General features: G+C 35.5%; 1 protein-coding gene across 1 annotated transcript in view; it reads left to right on the forward strand.

Moving 5' to 3' along the window:
- LOC135207213 (bifunctional purine biosynthesis protein ATIC-like) overlaps positions 1–8,475 on the forward strand; it is a 106,331-nt gene that overhangs the window by 27,710 nt on the left and 70,146 nt on the right. The window lies entirely within an intron of this gene.

Below are 8,475 nucleotides of genomic sequence, written 5' to 3' on the forward strand. Positions count from 1 at the left end.
CCTGTTTTGGAGATGAAATAGGATATGCCTCAGGTTCAAGCCTAGCAATCCTAAGGGACCTCAAATCCTGAATTACTGATTCATCAATGAAATCATGAAAGTTGCTAGTACGAACCTTAATCAGTCTCTGAACAGCTGACGATACCACCTGCTCTTCATCAGCATCAGTCAAATTTGCAAGTTGCAGACTCAGAGGGAAATCCTTGGGAAGCTGGGGTGGCGGCAGCAGCATTGTCCCACGCTCCCCAAGATAAAAGGAGATTCAACTCCTCTAAAAATTCATCTGTAAATGGAAGCAAAAAACCTGTTTCATACCTAAGGAATGGTTGGCTCCACTTTGTGCCATGGAGCCTGGCACCTAAGAATCATCTGCACAGAAAACAAAGCCTTCCTGACTATGCACACCATTCTGCACTGACATCAAGGTAGCACAAGGAAAAATAAAAAATCCCAAAGGAGCAGACTGAAAAACTTGACTGAGGGGAAGATACTCCAGTCTGCTGTACGTACTACTGAGACAGTAGCAATCTAAGAAGGATCTGCTTTAACAGGTAAATCACCCAAACCTCAGTGCTGAATAAGGCGACCAAGAACATCTAAAAGAGGCTCAAGAATGCCTAAAAGTAGCTTGACAATACTTCAAACCCTGGCTCAGAGACTGGCCAACCGCCTGAGGTATCCGTATGAACAACACAGTTGAAACAAGCGCCTAGAATGCTCAGGGGTAGCCCTAATAAACAAAGAAAGGGTCAAAGACTGGAAGCATGATGACTGAGAAGCAGGAGATACTAGCAATATCTTCACGGTAGGCATCAAAACTTTATGACATACCTGAGAAAGGAAGGAGAAGTGGAGAACAAATCCATTAACATGCCTGATCATAGTTGCTCACACGAAAATCCCTCACATTAGATAAAAAACGTGAAGACGAACCATTATAGCCAGACCGCCTAGGAGACTGAGAGGAACATGGGAGCCTGGTGCCAAGTAAAAGTCTACGGGTTTGGTGTCAGGAGCACAACTGCTGTCATGAATGTGTCCAATGTCAGGCAAGCATCTACTGGCAAGAGAGCTTCCAATTCAAGGCTGGTGCCTGCTGCCAAGTGAGCATACAATTTCAGGCAAAAGAATACTGAATCTTGCTAGGGTAGACTACAGGAAGGCCTACAGGATACAAAATTGGATACTGAGCAAGTCTGCTTAACCTTACCTAGCACATCTACCTCATGCCTTGTTCCTAAGGGGGGAAAATTTTGAAGCAGCATTACTAGGGAAACTGGAAGAGTGGCAAGAGCTGCTATTTGAAAGGTTGTGAAACATGAAAGATTTACTTCTAACCTCACTTCCAGTCCTTGAGTTGGAAGAATCTTTACAGTCCTTTCCTACTCTTATCTGCTTCTCACATCTGCTTATGCCTTAAATATTCATTATTTCATGTGACCAACCAATACACTGATCTAGCAATCGTTGTTCCTATATTTAGCACATTGGTTGTGACTGTCATAAACTGAAGAGTAAAATCAGGTATGCACCCTCTTCTTACCTTACACATTGGAAATGACAGTTTTTCTCCTCTTTGGAAGATATCCTATATATAATGACAAATATAAAACACAAGAAAACCCCAACCAAATTCAGATAACGATCTAATTAACAAAATCATGTAGTAAACACACTACTATAAACATCCTCACAGGCCAACAACAGAAAAATCTGAATGGAAAACTATAGATGTTCAAACTACCAGATAGGAATTGGTGAACAGACTGTTCAAACTAAACGATCCTATTCTTTGTTTACTTTTCACTCTCATCCCCCCCACCTGAAAAAGGTACCTACAGCCTATGCCACTAATAGCTTTTTTCTGTAATCTACACTACATTAAAAAATGGATATGTTTGTGTTCCAGCATAACTGAAACACATTAAGCAATTTCAACCAAACTTGGTATACATATGACTTAACTAGAAAAGAACACCGTGGGGGTAAGACATCACTAGCGCCAAAGGGGGTAGGGGTGGGAAGGGCTTCCATGAAATGGGGCTGGTTCTGCCCAGAAACTTCGTAATTAAATAAACAATATAGGTATATCATACCCCATTCAGTATAAATTTGACTTACTATCTTGGAAAAGAATACTGTGGGGGTAAGATTTCACTGGCACCAAAGGTGGTGAGGTTGGGAAGGGAGTAATATATAAAAATAACCAAAAATGACAGATAATAAAGACTAATCCATTGTTTTTGAGGTTGCTGAGACGAATTGTGACACTCCTGATGCCCTTCAAGTTCAGGTTCAGCCCAGATAGGAAGGGGGGGATGGGAGAAGGGGGTGAAAAATAAAATGTGTAAAAAATGACAGATATTAACCCTTTAACGCCGAAGGGGTATAATAAAACTCGTCTCCCGTATGCCGGGGGGGTCTGGGAGTGAGTGCCGAAGCGGAAAAATTTATTTTTTCAAAAAATCACAGCGCACTTATTTTTCAAGATTAAGAGTTCATTTTTGGCTCCTTTTTTTGTCATTGCCTGAAGTTTAGTATGCAACCATCAGAAATGAAAAAAAATATCATTATCATGTATAAATAATGCGATATATGTTAGCGCAAAAAAAAAATCATATATAATTGTATTCAAATTGCGCTGTGAGCAAAACGGTTAAAGCTAACGAGTTAATTTTTTTTCGTTGCATTGTGCACTAAATTGCGATTATTTTGGTATATAACACATTGTAAAACGATCAAAGCAACACAGAGAAAATATTATCACAAAATGATGCATGAATTCGTAACGCACGGACAAAAAAATGTTTTTTTTTTTTTTCAAAAATTCACCATAAATCTAAATATTGTTCTAGAGACTTCCAATTTGTTTCGAAATGAAGATAAATGATTGAATATTACTATACTGTAAGAGTTTTAGCTTACAATTGCAGTTTTCGACCCTTTTGGACAAGTTAAAATTGACCGAATGTCGAATTTTTTTATATATTTTTTACATGCAAATATTTCAAAAAAGAGAAAAGCTACAACCTTAAACTATTTTTTTTTTATTCTACATGAAATTGCGCACATTTTCATATATATAACTCTATGAAACGCCTAATATGAAACGGAGCAAATATTACGAGAATGCGACATATACATTTCGGAGATTTGCGGCGGAGAATCCGCGCGCGGAGGGAAGGAAAAAAAAGTTTTTTTTTCAAAAGTTCACCAAAAATCTAAATATTGTGCTAGAGACTTCGAATTTATTTCAAAATGAAGATAAATGACTGAATATTCCTAGACTAAGAGTTTTAGCTTACAATTGCGTTTTTCAACCATTTCGGTAGTCAAAGTTGACCGAACGTGGTTTTTTTTTTCATTTATCGTGATTTATATCCAAATATTTCGAAAATGAAAAGCTACAACCTTCAATTATTTTAAGTTGTATTCTACATGAAATTGCGCACATTTTCGGATATAAAACTTTATGTAACGGCTAATTTAAAATGGTGCAAACATTACGAAAATCGGACGAAAAAATTTATGATTTTTTTCGGAAGAGTTACCGCGCGGATGTAAGGAAAAAGTTTATTTCATAAATTCACCATAAATCGAAATATTGTGTTAGAGACTTCCAATTTGTTGAAAAATAAAGGTAAATGATTTGAATATTACTAGAATGTAATAGCTTTAGCTTACAATTGCGTTTTTCGACCATTTCGGTCGAGTCAAAGTTGACCGAAGGTTGAAATTTTGGCACATCGTTATTTATATGAAAATATTTCAAAACTGATAAATGCTACAACCATAGGTTGTGTCTGGTTGTATTCTACATGAAATTGTACACATTTTCATATATAAAACTTTATGTAACGGCTAATTTAAAATGGTGCAAACATTACGAAAATCGGACGAAAAAATTTCTGATTTTCTTCGGAAGAGTTACCGCACGGACGTAAGGAATTTTTTTTTTTCTTCATAAATTCACCATAAATCGAAATATTGTGCTAAAGACTTCCAATTTGTTGCAAAATAAAGGTAAATGATTGAATATTACTAGGATATAAGAGTTTTAGCTTACAATTGCGTTTTTTGACCATTTTGGTCGAGTCAAAGTTGACCAAAGGTTGATATTTTAGCACATCGTTATTTATATGAAAATATTTCAAAACTGATAAAAGCTACAACCATGCGCTGTTTTCAGTTGTATTCTACATGAAATTGCGCACATTTCCATATATAAAACTTTATGTAACGGCTAATTTAAAATGGTGCAAACATTATGACAATTGCAACGAAAAAATTTATGATTTTTTCGGAAGTTAGTGCGCGGACATTAGGAAAAAGTTTTTTTTTCATAAATTCACCATAAATCGAAATATTGTGCTAGAGACTTCCAGTTTGTTGCAAAATTAAGGTGAATGATTGAATATTACTAGAATATAAGAGTTTTAGCTTATACTTGCGTTTTTCGACCTTTTCGGTAGAGTCAGAGTTGACCGAAGGTTGAAATTTTGGCACTGATCGTTATTTATATGAAAATATTTAAAAACTAATAAAAGCTACAACCATGAGATGTTTTTCTTTGTACTCTACATGAAATTGCGCACATTTTCATATATAATACTCCATGTAACGGCTAACTTAAAATGGTGCAAAAATTATGTCAAAGTGACGAAATAATTTCCGAGATGTGTCGCTGATACTTTTTAGTGCGATAAGAAAGAAATTCGCGCTTGCGCGCCTGCGTAACGATTGTAAACAAAACAATGCCTTGATCCGTGAGCTCCCAGCATCCCCCAAGGCGCGTGATTCAAAAGTTTTCGCCTAGTAGGCCTATAACTATTTTTCCGCAAATTTTTTTTAAAACTTTTTTATATCGACGTACCATACGTCCAATTGGCACCCAACAGACAATTTATATAGACGTTTAATACGTTCAATCGGCATTAAAGGGTTAGTGTCTAATTCCTAGTTTTTGAGGTAGCTAAGATGAATGGTGACACTTCCGATGCCCATTAACCCCTTGTGGATGGGTAGCATACATACTATATGTTTAATTATAGCTTTGAAGTGGATTCCAGGTCACATTCATAATGTTCATGATTTTGGGCCAAACAGCTTAACCCTCTTACGCCGAAGGGGTATAATAAAAATCGTCTCCCGTATGCCGAGCGTGTCTCGGAGTGAGTGCCAAAGCGGAAAAAAAAAAAAAAAATCACAGCGTGCTTAGTTTTCAAGATTAAGAGTTCATTTTTGGCTCCTTTTTTTGTCATTGCCAGAAGTGTAGTATGCAACCATCAGAAAGGGGAAAAAATATCATTATTATATATAAATAATGGGATATATGATAGCGCGAAAACAAAATTTCATATATAATTGTATTCAAATCGCGCTGTGAGCAAAAAAGTTAAAGCTAACGAGTTAATTGTTTTTCGTTGTATTGTACACTAAATGGTGATTATTTTGGAATATAACACATTGTAAAACGATCAAAGCAACACAGAAAATATTATCACAAAATGATGCATGAATTCGTAACGTGCGGACGTAAAATTTTTTTTTTTTTTCAAAAATTCACCATAAATCTAAATACTGTTCTAGAGACTTCCAATTTGTTTCGAAATGAAGATAAATGATTGAATATTACTATACTGTAAGAGTTTTAGCTTACAATTGCAGTTTTCGACCATTTCGGACGAGTTAAAGTTGACCGAATGTCGATTTTTTTTATATATTTTTTTATATGCAAATATTTCGAATATGAGAAAAGCTACAACCTTCAATTATTTTTAGTTGTATTCTACATGAAATTGCGCACATTTTCATATATAAAACTTTATGTAACGGCTAATCTAAAATGGTGCAAACATTACAACAATCACACGAAAAAAATTTCTGATTTTTTTCGGAAGAGATACCGCGCGGACGTAAGGAAATTTTTTTTTTTCATAAATTCACCATAAATCGAAATATTGTGCTATAGACTTCCAATTTGTTGTAAAATGAAGGTAAATGATTGAATATTACTAGAATATAAGTATTTTAGCTTACAATTGCGTTTTTCGACCATTTCGGTAGAGTCAAAGTTGACCGAAGGTTGAAATTTTGGCACTTATCGTTATTTATATGAAAATATTTCAAAACTGATAAAAGCTACAACCATGAGTTGTTTTTAATTGTATTGTGCATTAAATTGCGCACATTTCCATATATAAAACTTTATGTAACGGCAAATTTAAAATGGTGCAAACATTGCGACAATCGCACGACAAAATTTATTGGAAGAGTTACCGCGTAGACGTAAGGAAAAAGTTTTTTCATAAATTCATCATAAATCGAAATATTGTGCTAGAGACGTCCAATTTGTTGCAAAATGAAGGTAAATGATTGAATATTACTAGAATATAAGTTTTAGCTTGCAATTAAGTTTTTCGACCATTTCGGTAGAGTCAAAGTTGACCGAAGGTTGAAATCTTGGCACTTATCGTTATTTATATGAAAATATTTCAAAACTTATAAAAGCTACATTCATGAGTATTTTTGTATTGTATTCTACATGAAATTGTGCACATTTTCATATATAATACTCCATGTAACGGCTAATTTAAAATGGTGCAAAAATCATGTCAAAGTGACGTTATAAATTCTGAGATGTGTCACTGATACTTTTCAGTGCGATAAGAAAGAAATTCGCGCTTGCGCGCCTGCGTAATGATTGTAAACAAAACAACGCCTTGATCCGTGAGCTCCCAGCATCCCCCAAGGCGCTGATTCAAAGGTTTTGGCTGGTAGGCCTATAAGTATTTTTCCGCGAATTTTTGAAAAAAACTTTTTTATGTCGATGTTTAATACGTCCAATCAGCACCCGGGAGACAATTTATCTCGACGTTTAATACGTCCAATCGGTGTAAGAGGGTTAAATGAATTTTGCAGGGAAAGGGCTCAGATCACTTCCATGGGCCATAAATGACTCATGGCAACTTTTACCCTCACTCTAATAGCTAGTCTGTACAGGAGAGGGGGCTCAGTTTGCCTTGAGATGTCATTCCCACCCAATGACATCTCAAATATTTTACAATAAACACACTGAATTTGTTACCGATTTTGTTCTTATCCTATACAACGAAACCAAGACCCAGTGCATGTCGCTGCTCCCATGATCGCTTAAGCATATTGCAGAACCACAAATTTTCCTCGGAAATCATCGGCTGGAATTCGTGCAAAAATTTCTGTACTTGGGTCACATTATCACGGACAACCTAAAAGATACAGCAGACATAGAACTGAGGCGTCATAAAGATGTGCAACTAGCAACATGATTGCAAGAAGGTTTGCCTTCTGCTACAAAGCCGTGAAACTGCTGCTCTTCTGCTCGTATTGCTACAGTATCTATGGGCGTTCCCTCTGGACGAACTATACCCGAAAGACCATGAGACATACCACTGTTGTGCACAATGACATCTTGACACACTTCACAAACACTCCTCGCTACCACTCCACCACACAGATGTTCACAGAAAACCACCTGGACAACTTAAAAATCACTGTAAGGCGAACAATGTCCAGTCTGATAATCCGAGTGAGAAACAGCAGCAATTTGCTCATACAAAGCATCCTAAGGAGTGAAGCAAGATGTAAATTGTGGGAAAGATGGGAAAATGAGGTGTTTGTTCCCTTATTGACTTAATCTGTGTCTTGGCAAGGTGTCATCTGCAGAATCTGTCATTATTATTATATTTCTACGGTTACTGTTATTACTGGTACTTTACTTTTGCATTATCACTGTGAACATTATCAAGTTAAGAGTTTTTCTACATTCAATTTTTGTATTTAGCTCTCTGGACCTGACTACTGTGACCACCTAAGGTCTTGAACTGGAATTTAATTTATACAATCTGTGCACTAACGATTATAACTCTCAATGCTTTGCTTTTTATTGTTATTGTATTAAATTATTATTATTTTTTCTTTTTATTCTCAATATTTTACCAGCATTATGATAACTATCTTTTTCACTACTTCAGCAACTGTGTGGATATTACCATTTTTTCATTTTTTATCATGTTATCTCATGCATCTTGACTGTGTATGTTACTGTCTGTACTTTGTATATGGCCTTGAGCTGACAATAAAATTTAATTACTATTATTATTATCTGTTACATTGTGTGAGCTATGATTATGTTTACATAATAAAAAAAAAAAAAAAAAACTTATCTTGCTAAAATTAGTATATTTTAACAACTGTCGCTTTGAAAAGAGGCCCCTCCCCCAACAGGATTGGAAATATTCACTTTCAACTTCTACTGGAAGGTAAAGAAAATGTTTTAGAATTGTTTTTCTTATACTATGTGTAGATACATATATTCTTTTCATTGAGAGTTTTCTTAAATTGGCAATCCTTAAATTTAGCACTGTTTATGGGTGTGCTTAATACAAATTTAGACCGGAATGTGAGGGTTAAGTCCAAGTTCAGCCCCAATAGAAA

Source organism: Macrobrachium nipponense, chromosome 32, assembly GCF_015104395.2.
Source record: "Macrobrachium nipponense isolate FS-2020 chromosome 32, ASM1510439v2, whole genome shotgun sequence".
Classification (NCBI taxonomy): Eukaryota; Metazoa; Arthropoda; class Malacostraca; order Decapoda; family Palaemonidae; genus Macrobrachium; species Macrobrachium nipponense.